Source organism: Panthera onca, chromosome B3, assembly GCF_046562875.1.
Source record: "Panthera onca isolate mPanOnc1 chromosome B3, mPanOnc1 haplotype 2, whole genome shotgun sequence".
Taxonomy (NCBI): Eukaryota; Metazoa; Chordata; class Mammalia; order Carnivora; family Felidae; genus Panthera; species Panthera onca.
In genome coordinates, this window is record NC_138344.1 from 122,039,379 (window position 1) to 122,053,378 (window position 14,000).

At 47.3% G+C, this 14,000-nt stretch overlaps 1 protein-coding gene across 14 annotated transcripts in view; it reads left to right on the top strand.

The window, feature by feature from the left end:
• Positions 1 to 6,141: 6,141 nt before the first annotated feature.
• NRXN3 (neurexin 3) overlaps positions 6,142 to 14,000 on the top strand; it is a 1,572,196-nt gene continuing 1,564,337 nt past the window's right edge. For 2 of the 14 annotated variants that reach the window (XM_060620422.3, XM_060620437.3), the window contains exon 1: positions 6,146 to 6,497. The gene's annotated coding sequence lies outside the window, so the exon portion shown is untranslated. Of the gene's footprint in view, positions 6,498 to 14,000 lie in introns of all 14 variants that reach the window. The other 12 variants (XM_060620427.3, XM_060620430.3, XM_060620438.3 and 9 more) reach the window with 8 other exon arrangements.

Consider the following 14,000-nt stretch of genomic DNA (forward strand, 5'->3'; position numbering starts at 1 on the left):
AAAGTATATCATTTAAAAATAGTCGTAGTGCGTGGGTCAGAGAGAATGGTTGCTGGGGATGGGGATGGAGATGAGGCATGCTTTGGGCTCCACAAAATCATCTCTGCTGTTGCTGTCTTTCCTGCTTGCACCTGCAGCTGAGCTGGCTTTACAGTGTGAAGGGGTAGGGACGGTACTGGGGCTGTCCAGTAGAGGGAGAAAGAGGGACGACGGGGCAGGGGGAGGTACGGGGAACTGGGCCCCGTTGAACCTCCACGACCAAGGTTGCCAGGAATGATAGCGGAATAGACATCTTTCCTGCCCATGATCCTGTGATACTCCAGAGCCAGCACGTTACCATTTCCCTTATTATTATTAAGGGTCTCCTGGGAGAAGTGCTGATGGGAAGTTTTATTTTTTATTTAACAAATACTTAGACAGCCTTTATACTGTGACAACCATTGTTTGAGTACTTTAAAAATATTAACTCCTTTAATCTTTGTAACAACCCTATGAGGTAGGTCCCATCATGATCTCCATTGTATGGAGGGGAAAACTGAGATACAAGAATGGTCAGGCAACTTGCTCAAGGTCCCAGAGCTTGTATGTGGTAGAACTGGGCTCCAGCCTGTGCAGGCTTGTACCTTTGCCACCACACTATGCTGCTTCTGTCCTATCCTCTCAGCACTCAGTCTAAAAGTGGCTGTGCCAACCCCGTCTGCTCTTACCTCTCTGGTGGGAGGAATGAAGTGTAAAACAGACAAGAACTTAAATCAAAAATGGAGAAAATTGTAATTTTTTAAAAAGCAACCATCAAGTATTAATAGGTAACTCCTTGTCACTTAAACATTCAAACCTATTAAATACTCCAAATATACCTGGACCATGTTAAAATTTGATCCCCAGGCAGGAAATTCTAGAATTGCTCTGAACATGATCAGAGTGGGAGGAAATAATTTCCTTCTCAGTCTTTTCCTTGTAAAGTTTCTGGTGAGCTATTCTGTCGTCATCAGTCTAGCTGAGCTGCTTACTCCTGGGTGCTCAGGGAGAAGGATACAGCCGCAGGGATGCCATTGCACATTCCAGCCTGGGTCTCCCTGAGGCTGCAGTCGGGAGTCCCATACCGAGGGTTGGTTCTTTTCAGCTGGTGGAAGCCTGCTGAATTCATGGAGGTGGCTGAGAGGCTTCTGCTGGCTGCAAGCCCCAGAGAATATTTTATTTCCATAGAATAAGCAGGAAAGGAAAATGAGGGTAGAGAGCTCCCTGTTGGATCTGAGAGGTGGAGACTTTTGGCCTTCCCAAGAGCTAGTCTTTCCTGCAACCTTTTGGGGGTGGCTGATACACAGGCGGAAGGGATGCCTGGAGTTAGAACTGCTCTTTGGGCCCTAACATCCTCAGGGCCTGAATGCTCAGTCTCCCCTTTGGGCTTATGCCATCAAACCCCTGCAAATCTCATGTGCACTTGCTCTCCTTCCAGCCTATGCCAGAACACAGGGGTCTGGATTAGGTGCACAGATTTCAGAATGGGGGGAGTTCTGCTCCCTGGGACTCACTGCTGGCCCTGTGTCCTCTAACTGGGCTGCAGGGACAAATCCTTCTGTGCAAATCCTCTTCTTGAAGATGCCAGGCCCCTCTGTGCTGCTGTCTGCACTGCACGGTGCATGTCTAATAATACTAATTAATAAGCAGTCACTTATTAATAACACTGGAAACATCATCACGTAGGTGACAGAAAGTCAAATAAATTCCAGCAGGCCAGCAATGCTGCATGGCTCTTGGGGGAAGATAGGAAAGAAGAGTGTAAGGGATACTTGCAAGGAGCGTTGGGCAAACTGCTTAGAGCCAAGAGCATTTGAAGTTGAATTTGACATCTGCTCAGGAGCAGGGCATGTGGGGACCTGAGAACTTATCTTGACGGATGTGCTGGCCAGGGATTAGCAGAACTGTTCAATGTCCAATTTCTAGTGATTTGGTCTTGGCTTGAGAAACCTTTGATATTCCCAGGATTGATTGGGGTAGAGTCGTGGGAACTCAGAAAGAAAGGATAGGATGTACACCCATTTAATGGATGAAGAAACTGAGGCCATTGACCATTATCATTATCTTCCAAATATTATTGAAAGAATTGGTAAGTAAAAGAAGGAAGCTATCTAATGAAGGTTAAAAATTCCCAGCCAAAGCAAATTCCTGAAATTCATATGCAAGAATTATTAGAGTGACAGCAATGTATATGTTAAGTCTGTTCATCTGTAACCCCGATTTTATGGGCACGGTCTTATGTAGAAATATGCAATTGCATGTATTTCAATAAATAACATAAAGGCAACTTGCTGTGGAAAACTAAATGAGATAATGCATTAGTGCATGCCAAGTGCTTACTTTTGTACCTGGCAGGTGGTGATCATGCTAATGATCGGGGCTGATAGTTGGTATGCCCTGGTAGGGTCAAACCTGTTGCTTACAGCCAGCTTCCAGTCTGATTGGTTGCTACCTGTAACATCTCAGATATTAAATATTTAAAATTCTACTCTGGGGGTGCCTGGGTGGCTTAGCTGGTTAAGTGTCTGACGTCGGTTCAGGTTATGATCTCACAGTTCGTGAGTTCGAGTACTGCATCAGGCTGTCTGCTGTTAGCACAGAGTCTGCTTCAGATCCTCTGTCTTCCTCTCTGTCCCGCTCCCCTCAAAAGTAAACATTAAAAAAATTCTGAAAAAAATAAAATTCCACTCTGATAATGATAACTGGTTCTCTTTGTTGTGGACTTTCAATTATAGATGCTCTTGATGTAATCATCACAGGAAGTGTTTGAAGATGGTATCATTCCCATTTTACAGATGAGAAAACTGAGGCTTGAAATGTTATTAACTTGGCTGTGGTCTCATAGCCAGCAAATGATGGAGCTAGGATTTGAACTCAGGTGTCCTGTAGGCAGAGCCTTGGGATCTTAACCACAATGCTACCAAGTAGAGGGCCAGCAGGGTGACTTGTGCTGATGGTTATTATTACTGTCATTAACATCTTTGTATTAACTTGACTTTTTTTCCCAGAATGTCATGGACAACTTGTTCTTTTGATTGGCGATGACATTGTTCCTTGCTCCATCCTGAAAGTGCCAGTCCGGTACATTTGAGAAAAGCCGAAACAGCTTCTGTCCCATTTTGCTCTCACTTTGAACTAAGTGAAGGCAGTAGCCACACAGCCGGGGGAGAGGAATATAGGCTTCTTTCCCACAAGGGAACCTTCTGACCTAATGACCTTTGACTGTGGCCTTACGACTATCAGCAAGAGGTGTGAGTGGTGAAAGACCAGATTGTCCGAGTGCTGTGGTAGCTGCCATTGATTCTTCCCTTTAGAGAAAAATCAGTACCACAGCTGACATGGCACCATCATTGAGGCAAACACCTGCTATTGCTTTATGCTTGTGGTTGCATTCCATGTCTGCAAGGAGACCTGTCTTCTTGTCTTTGATGTTGTCTTTCTCTGCTCTTTTGTATATATCCACCCTCATAAATCTGGAGCTGAGGGAATGCTAGATCACTGAGAACAAGCAGAGTGTAGTTAGCTAAAATGCTATGGAGGAATGAATAAAATGAGCCCAGAGATTTCATGATAAAAGGCAGACTAAAAGAATACACCAGAGTAATTGAAAGATAAATAACACTTAAGCCCAAGAAACCACTAAGTGGAATAAAATGATAATAATAAATATATTCAAAGTACACAAGGTTAGAAAGCAAAAGGGTTAAAAACAAGTAAACGAGAGTAAGTACAGTGATAACAAGTAAGTGAAATGATGAAATAAGAGAATGCTAACTATAGGGGGCAGTCCGAAGTTAATAATCCCAGGCAGGGGCAAAGGCAGACCTTTGGGTCGAAGTAGCAGATACCTGTTTAGCGCTTTTGTGGGGCAGGTGTTCTGTGTGTTATTTTATCACTAATTCTCGTGGAAATTCTATGAAGTAAGTGCAGGTGTCCTCTCCATTTTGTAGGTAAGGATGCTAACACTTGGAAAGGGCAAAGCAAACTATTCAAGTCACATGGAACATCGGTGGCCCAGTTGGAATTGGAATCCAGGTATGCGTCCTAACTTCTAAGTTACCATGCAGACATGCGGTGGACTTCCCTAGGGGATGTTCTTCCAAGGCCAGTGTTTGCTGAAGGAGTCTGGTGGGAACTGACATCTCAGGGCAGTGAGCCCTCAGGCTTTCCCTTTGGGCTAATGCCCTCATGTCCCCCTGATGTCCCTTAAGTCTCTTCCTGTTGCTCCCAAAAGTGTGTGTGCAGCTCTTTCCAACATCCTGATGGATCATGGTGGTTTCTTTACATGCTTCTTCCCTCCAGAGCTCCATACAGCTTGCTGAACCCCATGCACTGTATTCTTTGAATTTCCCTTCTGGGTTCCAAGAACAAATAAGGTACATGGGCTTCAAGGAAGGCCAGGTAAGGAAGATACAGATCAGCTGGCCAGGGCAGTTTAGGTCTGGCATGAACTGGCAGGAGGTGAAGTGTCACACATGAAATTAATCCATTAAGACATGTTTGTTTGTATTCCTATTAGGTGCTGAATACCATAGAGGTGTTGAAGATTGGGGACCCAAAGAAACATAAAAAAATGAGACTATGATCTGAAAGGTAAAGCAGACTGAAGAGTAGACTAGGCATGCTGGTGTCACATGTGTCTATTCATGCCCAGCCTAAATGCCACTTTAGCCCACCGAGCTTGCTGTAGCATCAACATTTATCACTTGCGTCTTGATAATCTCATACAGCCTCCTTTACGTTGCTTTCGTGACTGCTGTTTTTCCCTTTACAGAAACACATGGCCATCTTCTACCAATGCATAGGGGACTCCTTGGCGCAGGGAACTCGTCTCACTCATTTTGTTTCGGGTTAGCATGTTTCCTGGTACACATGCTGTCAAAGTTTGTAGGTTTGGGCAAGTGCTAGGATGGCTGGAATGTTCAGTATGTCCAGTAAAGAACAGAAATATAAGAACTACCCTCCATAGAAGGGAGGCAATGTAGCACTGTGGCTGAGTAGGCAGGCTCTCGAGTCAGACCCAAGTTCAAATTCAGTCTGGTTATTTCTGGTTATGCCACCTTAGAGAGCCTCTCTAAAGCTTTGATTTCCTCAACTGTAAGATGGACAACTGTCAAATAGCACCGGTCTCCATGGATTGAATGAGATGACCCATGTGCTTGCATGTGTAAGTGCTCAACAGCTGTTAGCGGCGATACCTGCCATTGGCACTGGCTAGATGAGGGACATGCCATGTAGCCCTTCAGAAAAGGAAGGCTGGAGAAGAAAGGGGGTGGGGCTGTTTTCCCACTGTGAGGCACCAGGGCCTGATGCTGAACAAAACCTTGTGTTTGGTGCCACCGACTGTCATCTCTTGTTTAGTCTTGAATGCGGAAGTGTTTCCACAGACATAGACTAGTTCAGCAAAACTGGCAATGGATTTTGAAGGGTTTGGGGGTGCAGTAGAAATACCTAGGCCATGAGCTCAGGGTGTGAGCCACAGATGGGAGCCATCCCCCTGACCCACCACAGTGCTAGACCCTTGCCTCTGTCTTTGTTAGCTCACAGCCCCTGTGCATAGGGTTGGCTATGCCTCCATCTGTCTTTGTAACTAGCAGCCCTTGGAGGGGAAGCCCAGTTTGTCACCTTCATTTCTATGTCCCCAGCCCTCATCCTATACGCTGTGCCTCTTCCTAAGCAGGCATCCAAAGTGCTTGTTGAAGGAATGGCTTTGTGTCCTAGTTACAGCCCTAGCCTCCATCTGATGCTCAAGGATTGCCCTGGTTTTGCAAGGAGTGGCTACTTGGGGAAACTGAGGCATGCTTTTAGGTCAGGGTCCTTTCCACTCCCTGTCTGCAATGAGACACATGCATCTTCAGCAGTGGGGAAGTGGTTAGTCTACTGAACCCATAAATGAAGATTTTGTCTTTATTTTCATTCCTGCTTCGGTTTTGGCAAAGAACCTTCCTCAGGCTGGGGTAGGGGGAGAACTGAGCTCCTGACACTGCCTCTTAGTCTTAGGGGGCTGCACAGTGCCCCTCCCTGATGGTATCTTCTCAGCTGTTTGCAAAACAGTCAGGGAGGAGGTGAAGCCCTGAGCCAGGCAGCTTGGCTGTCTCTTTAAATGCCGGGGTCTGTGTGGGAGAGGGAGGGGCCGGCTCTGGAGTGCGTGAAATTCCTGGGCTCCCCGGCAGTCTCAGGCTCCGAGCTCAGCCCTACACATCTCCTCTTGCATGCAACTCCCTGAGAGGGAGAGGCGAGCGTGTCCTCCCCTCTCTCGCAGCCGCCAGCATCTTGAGCCACCGCGGACCTGCTTTTCACACCTCCGACACCCCCCTCCCTTCTTCCCCGCCACTCCCTCCCAGAGAGAGAGAAAAGGAGAAGGAGAGAGAAATATTCTGGAATTTGAACCTTTCCAAAGAGGAAACATACCCAGAAAACTCAGTTGATTAAACATCAAACAAACAAACAGATCCCAAATCTTCTGTTCAACTGGAAAGGTAAGGTTTTGGGGGAAAGGCAGGCAGGCAGGATGTGAAACAACTCAAGGTTCTTGTTCGTTCTGGGAAGAGGTTGCTCCTGAGAGGGTAGAAGTTTTCAGTTGGGAGCCACCAACCTAGATTTTCTTTTTTTTTTTTTGGATGCTGGATCAGAGAGTCTCAGCTGACCACGGGAATGGCTTTTCAACTGCCTTTCTTTTCCTTCACTTGCTCCTGGAAGTTGAGTTCTTTTGCTCCAGATGTTGGAAAAGTCAGAGAATGTTTTAGATTTTTTTAAATCTTTTTTTCTTCTAAGTCTTTCTCCTATTTGCTTGGATTTTTAGTCTGAAATGATGTGTGCTTGTCACTTCATTTTGGGCAGATAGTTTTTTGGCATTTTGTAGTTACTTTCCCCCTAATTATTTTTTTTTTGGGGGGGGGAGGGCTGGTTCAAATGAGAAGGAGAAGAGACACTCTGAGGATCATAAGACAAAATTGAATTGAGACAGGGATTTCCCTAGCTGTTGAGGAATTGAGAGGGGTGTGTGTGTGTGTGTGTGTGTGTGTGTGTGTGTGTGTGTGTGTGAAAGAGAGAGAGAGAGAGAGAGAGAGAGAGAAATAGATTTTTTTTGGAAGGGGTGTGAGGATGTGGTTCTTGAGTCTCAAGATTCAGGTTGGACTCCCGCTATCTTGTTGTGAAGGTGGGCATAATCAGAGGTGAAAAGGGAGTATGTATATGTGTGTGTGTGTATGTGTGTGTGTGCGCGTGTATGCTCCTGTTTGGATCCGTTACAAGGGAATCTTCCTTCTCTGCCTTCCATTTGTTTATATTAATGATTTAGTAGCAGGCTTGCCTGAAAACTTCCACTCTGTGTAAGCACTGTGGGTTTTGCAAGCTCTCAGTGACCTTAAAGGCTGGTTCGATGTCTTTTTTTTTTCAAGGTATTGTGTTGTACCCAGAGTTTTGGCTCTTTCACTCTCTCTTTTTTAACCATGAAACTTAACTGCTTTAGAAACATCATCCTGATGACAAGGGAAAAATAATCTGTCCTCCCCCCACCCCCCATCCCTTCCTAGGCCAGTGATGTAATACCAACCTATGGGCTCGGCTGATTTGCAGGTGACTTACCCTGTGATTACTTGTTAAAAAAAATAAATTTCTTCCTCCCTCCATTAAATGCCTCCTCTTTTGATCTTGATATAGAAATATCATCATGCAGTGAGACAACTGTATTTTTGCTAACTCTTACAGGGGTTTAGGTAAGGTAGGATTTCTTTCCCCTGATCACTGATTTTTAATTTTTTTTTAAATGCAAAGGTCAGAGATCATTAATAGCTAGGCTAGGATGGAGCAAGACACAGTCAGACCACCTAGGAAAAGTGGGAGAGCTGGGGCCGTCCTCTCCCCGCTTCCTCCGGTCATTCCCGCTTGGGGAGATAGTTTCCTTTTACTAGACCAATCCACCTCAACATTCCTAATTCTTTCTCTGCCCTGGGTCCTATGGATGGCCCTGGGAGCATGAGGGTCACTCCTCATCACACCTGGAGGACAGTGTAGTTTCAGGGGTCAGATGACCGTTTGCCTTTGTGATGAAGGTTCCAATGGAAATTTGAACTCCCAGCGCACTGGGTGACTCTGTGCTCGGGATAGTCTATCTGGGGGCACCTGGAGGTTAGGTCTGGTGAACCTGAAGAACTAGCCCTCTATGAATTTGCCATTCTGGGGTAGAGTCTCCTTTCATCGTTCAAGGGCTTCTGCATCGCCTTTCGAGTTAAAATGGTCCCGCTGGTTATGATGGGCAAGTTTACCTAAGGGCTACTGGGTACGTGGCGGAGGGTTGGAGGGGGGGAGAGACATAGCAAGGCTGGTATTTTTTTTTTAATCTTCTAGCTTAATCTGCCTAAGTGATATTGGGGCAAACGATATTTCAGATGGGTGCTGGTTGTGCAGAGACATTCCTATTGTTTGATTTTTTTTTTTTTTTTTTTTTTTGGTTGGGGAGTGGAGAGCAAGGGCTCTTGGCCCATTTTCTGCAGCCTGGGGTTCATCCTGTGAGCCAGTCTTCCTTCTGGAAGAGGGGGAAAAGGCTGGATGCTGGAAGTTCGTTATTAAAGTGAGCAACAGGGCTGGGTTAATTTTTTTTTTTTTGAACAACCGGACTGTGCGAATGCCCTTTTCTGGAGCTTTCCGGCCCTTTCTAGTGAAATAATGATATAAAAAAATTGTTTCTTAAGATGAGGGTGCCAGAAATCAAAGGGATTCTAGATTTTGAGAGACAACTACTTCTTTGCTTCTCTGGTAGCTCCCTGTTATTAATTATTGGGGGTTTGACGGGGTCTGGCCTCCTTTTTTGTTAATTTCTTTTTAATGCTGCGTTTCTACTGAATATGTTGATGATTTGCTTCTTATATAAGGGAAAGAATGTATTGAGGTGGATTGATGCTTGGGGTTTTGAGATCGGCTACTGAGATTGGGTGGCGGTTGGTGTGTTTGTCGATATGCATGGTAGGAAGGTCTTTTCTTTTGGGTGGTGGGGGACAAGGGGATGGTTGGAAAATGGTAGATGAGAAGCTACAGCGAGTGGGGATATGAGGGGAGATGGAGATGGGGTCGGAAGTCACCGGTTTGCAGAATTTCTGTTCTGCATCCCCCTTTCTTTCGCTCCTTGGGAAAAAAAATCCATTATCTCTAAAAACACATTATTCTTCAATTGGCCTTTTAGAGAGAAAAAGAGAGGGAGGGGAGGGGTTAATTTGGTAAGGGGGCTTGGTTGTAATTAGCCCACTGCTGCAAAACCGAGATAGAGAAATCCACCGGCACCAGCTTTGGGGGCACAGAGAGGCAGCGGGAGATGGGGGACAGGTTGTCAGCCTTAGATGAACAGTGGAGCGGTGGGGTTGGCGTTTGGGTATTGTGTGTGTGTCTCAGGCGCTCGTGTAGTTTTTTCCACCCCACCACCAATTACCCCCTTTATCCTCCCCCAATTTTGCCATGCTCCTCTTGCCTTCTATTGCCACACGCGGCTCTCCCCTACCCATACACCCCCTCCCCCTTTCCTCTAGCCCTTTCCATCTCGATGAGAAAATTCTGATTCTGATGGCTCTGCGGCTCTTTTTTCTTTTCTTTTCTTTCCTTTTTTTTTTTCTTGCAACACAACAGTGGTGCGATGGCCTTTCCTACATGCCACACGGATGCAGCCTTCTGATAGGAGGGCTAAGTCGGCACATCTGCACACGCACTTGCACACGCTCTTGCACACAGACTCACACACACGGACACAGGCGACCAAGGGCTGGATTTCGTTTGGTTTCATTCCCCTTTGTGGCTCTCCCCACCCCTACCTCCACCATGGCTCCTTTCCACCCATCTTCATACGGGCAATGCAGTAACGTTATCCACGTCTCTTCCCCACACTGCTCTCTTCTTTCTCCTCGCCATTATTCTTTCCCGAAAGCTGTGGTGTGTCGCAGTTCATGGGATTAGCATGTTGGAGAGTCTTTGGGGGAGGGCGCCTCTTGAAAAGGGGAGTGGAGTGGGGGTAGATGACATTAATGATTTTTTTTTTTTTTTGGCCAAATAAGCACCCAGTGATAATGATCCAATTTAACCATCCGTGTAATATGCGTTTGCGGCACATTGGAGGAAGGTTGCGGGGAAATCAGAGTCTGGACTGGGTTACCTCTGGGGAGGTTTGCTGCTTGGACAGTAGAGAGAGACACCACCCCCACACCCACACATATGTATGCTCTCTTACACACGCCAACACACACAGCTCTGCTCAGTGGGCTGTGTCAAGCCAGAGGGCACTGCAGAACGTCCCAGAGTTGTCGTTGTTCGTTGCGAGCACGGAGTGATGTCTTTGTCCTACCCGGCTCTCTCTCTGATGTCCGATGTCGTCTGGTCTTGAAATTCTTCGTGGCCTTTGTGTTGCCCTTCGGGTGGGGGCTGGGGGGATGTTTGTGTTTTGTCAGACACCAGTGTGCGTCCAGTTGGACCACATGGGAGTGTCGACACCATGTGTGCGGGTCACGCAGGAGGCTGACTGCCTGTTTGTGCCGCCGGAGTGTGACTGTTGGCCATGGCTGTGCGCGGGGCTCTGGAGAGGTGTGGGGGTGCCAGCCCTGGGAAGCTGACTTCCCCTTGGGGAGGGGAGGGCAAAAAGCGAGGGTGTTCAGTGGGAGACAGAGGGCAATGGAGTGTTCAGGATAGCTGAGAAGGGGGTGGAGGGGGAGAAACCTTTCGGGTCTCCAGTGGAAGCGTTGCGTGAGGTCCCCACGTCCCCAAACCAGCCTGTGGGCGGGGGGTGCTCGTGGATGACTGGTGGGCGGATGCAGACTGAAGGCAGAGAGGTGGGTGAAATTGAGGGTTTCCCCACCATCTCTGGAGCCCCAGGGAGAAGGGCCCTGCCCTCCCAGCACCAGCCACCCTTGGGAGGCTCGGCCTTGGTTGAGGCTGCAGCCCCCAGGAGCTGAGATCTCCCTGGGCCAGGAAAACAGCCGAGCCCCCAGTGCTCGGGGCTCCAGCTGCCTTAACTATCAGACGCCATTTTCTGTCTCCTTTGGCTAGAGGTGTGCCCTTCTTTATGCAATTGTAAATGAAATTGGTAAACATTTTGCCCGAAAGAAAAAAAAAAAAAAAACCTCCCAGAGCAAAATGCTGATTGTCCTCCATTTCTGACATCCCTCTCCCTTCCCGGGGCTGACCTTGAAGAGTTAGGGAGAAAGGGTTACGTCATTGCCAGAGAAAGGGGAGAAATAGCGAGTAGGATGCCTCTGGGGCAAATTTTTGTGCCAGACACAGATTAGAGAATGCTCTTTGGATCCTCCCTCTCTTCTTACCTCTTTATGACCCTTGTGTGTGGATGGGGGACTTGCAAAAAGTGGAAGTGCCTCTTCCAAAGCTTGCCTCCTAGAAACGTACCTGCCTGGTACCTTAGTCCCGGCAGTGATCAGGCCGGGTCTCCCCCAAGCATGCACCTGCAGGGGGAAATGGCTGAGGCGCAGCTCTGACCCTTGAGGGCCAGCCCTGGCTGCTCTGCAGTGACTAAGTGAGGCCGTGCAGCTGGGCCAGCCACAGGTGGCAGTACGGGGCTCAGCAGGGGCTATGTGTGGGGCCTGCTCCCAGTCTCTTCCTCCAGGTCTGTGCTCAAATGATGCCTGCTCAGAGAGCCCTATACTGACTGGCTTTCTAAAATAACCCCCTGACCCCACCTCCAGCCACTTTCCAGCCTGTTACCCTGCCTTTAATTCAAATTTGCTAATCGCTACCTAGTACTGTATTATATACTGAAGTGTTAAGGTGATCTCGTCTCCTCTAGAATGCAAGCTCCAGGAGCTCAAGGGCTTTGTTTCTGTTCATCGCAGTGTTCCCAGCACCTAGGACACTTCCTGCCACGTAGTAGGTGCTCAACAAATATTCGTTGATTGGAGGAAAGAACCATATGGGTTTGGTATTGGGGTTCTCTTTTCTTCTCTAGCAGTTTGGACCTGTCTTCTGGGAAGGCTGAACTTGGCCTCTGGCTGTCTTATCCCTCCCTGCAAGTCCCAGATCTGCTGGAGGGATTGGAAAGTATGAAACTTTCTGATTGAGAAAGGTCTCCATGCCTGACTCAGAGTGACTCTGCCTCCTTCCTCATCCCTGTAATATTAGCCATCATCATCATAGTGGTAGTGGTAATAGTATTGGTATGGCTGCCATTTTTGAGGACCTTGATATGTACCAAGTTCTGCACCAAGATGGGTTGTTTTGTAAACATTCAGTATCTCATTTTATTCTCCAGACTGCTCAATGCAGTATGTTCTTATTACCTGCCTTGGACAAAGGAGGAGGAGACCAAGGCTTAGACTTACACAAAGTAATGTAGTAACCTGTCAGTTCAAGGATTTGAACTCCTAGAGCCCAGTTCATAACCCTTATGTTATACTGTTAGAGGTAAAAGGGAGTTGAGCGATCATCTCACCCGGTGCCCTCAAATACAGACAAGAAAACTGAGGTTTCCAGAGATTAAGTGGTTTGTCCAAAGACACTTGATCCAGAGACAAAGCTGGAGTCCAGGTTTCCTGGCTGTCCAGGTATTTCTCTTTTCACACCATCATGCTGCCTTGTGAGTATGCATCCCTTCTCAAAGGATAATGTGTTAGTGGCAGCCTCAGGGCCCCTCTTAGTTCTCCTCCTTCCTCTGTCAGAGGAGTGGGTCTTTCCTCACCAGGTGAGATGAGTGGGAGTAGGTGTGTCTTTAAAGAGGGCAGGCTTGATTCTTACAGAGTAGAGAGAGATTGGAGGAAGACTGCTGGCCTATACTCCAAGGTTACTGGAGTCTCTGAGAGCTAGTCAAGGTCATCCTCTGAATGTACTGGAGGAAGAGACTGCAGTGGCGTGCTCTAGGTTCTCAGTCCCATGTAGCCCTACCCATTAAGGTTACTCTCATATACAGCTGGGGCTCCATTCAGAAGTCCGAGCAGCTGGTGACTGGATCTTGTTGACCTGGGAGCTTGAATACTTCTCCTAGACTGGCTTAGCCCTTGTTTCTCAAAAAAAGGGAGGCATGGGGTCAGACATTAGCCTTGATGTGTTTCATTTCTATGTCCAGTGGCTGGCTGGGGAGCACGATGTCATGAAATGTGGGTGAAGGGCCCCTACCAAATCCCTCTGCTTCACCCCTAGGAACTGACTGTGACTTGGGGAGGGGTTAGACCTCCTAGCCCTGTGTGTGTGTGTGTGTGTGTGTGTGTGTGTGTGTGTGTGTGTGTGTGTGTGTGTGTGTGTGTTGTGTTTATGTGTGTGTGTGTTTTGGGGGTCAGGGTGCTGGGGGAAAGGAGGCCAGAGTAAAGTGGATTCTGAGAACCAGGGAAGACTTACCTCGTGCCTGGATCTTGAGATAGGGCATGAAGCTGTTTCTGTGTGACCTTGAGATGGGGTGACCAGATGCCCTGGTTTGCAGAGACAGTTCTCGTCTAGGCCTTTGTCCTAGTGTATAATTATTAACTTTCAAAAGTGTCCTGGTTTGGATGATAAAATATATAGTCATCTTTCTTTGAGATGGCATCACCCACTTTCTGTTAATGGGTAGAGAGAGGAAAGGGAAATACAAGAGACAGAAATCCAATTTTAGGAAGAAGGTGACTGGGAGTAGAGCCTTTCCCCAGAGATATTTCCACTTATCCCACATTTGTAAAGAATGAAGACCTGAATCTTTTGATTAGTTTTTCTATAAACATCGCCACTACTACTAATCTCACTACTCTTACTACACTAGCCAACATTTGAGTCCTATTTTGTGCCAGATACCATGCTAAGCCCCTGACATGCATTATCTCCCTTAATCTTGCCAAACCCTATGAGGTGGGTGCTGTTATTATCATTTCTGTATTACGCCCCCTTCCCCAAGGCCTAAAGAGGTTAAATAACATGTCCAAGGTACTGTGGGTAGAAGTGGCAAGGTCACGATTCGAATCCAGCGGGCCTGGCTCGGATGCCTCTGGTCTTAACTACTGTGTCATACCACCTCTGTGGGCCTGTCCTCC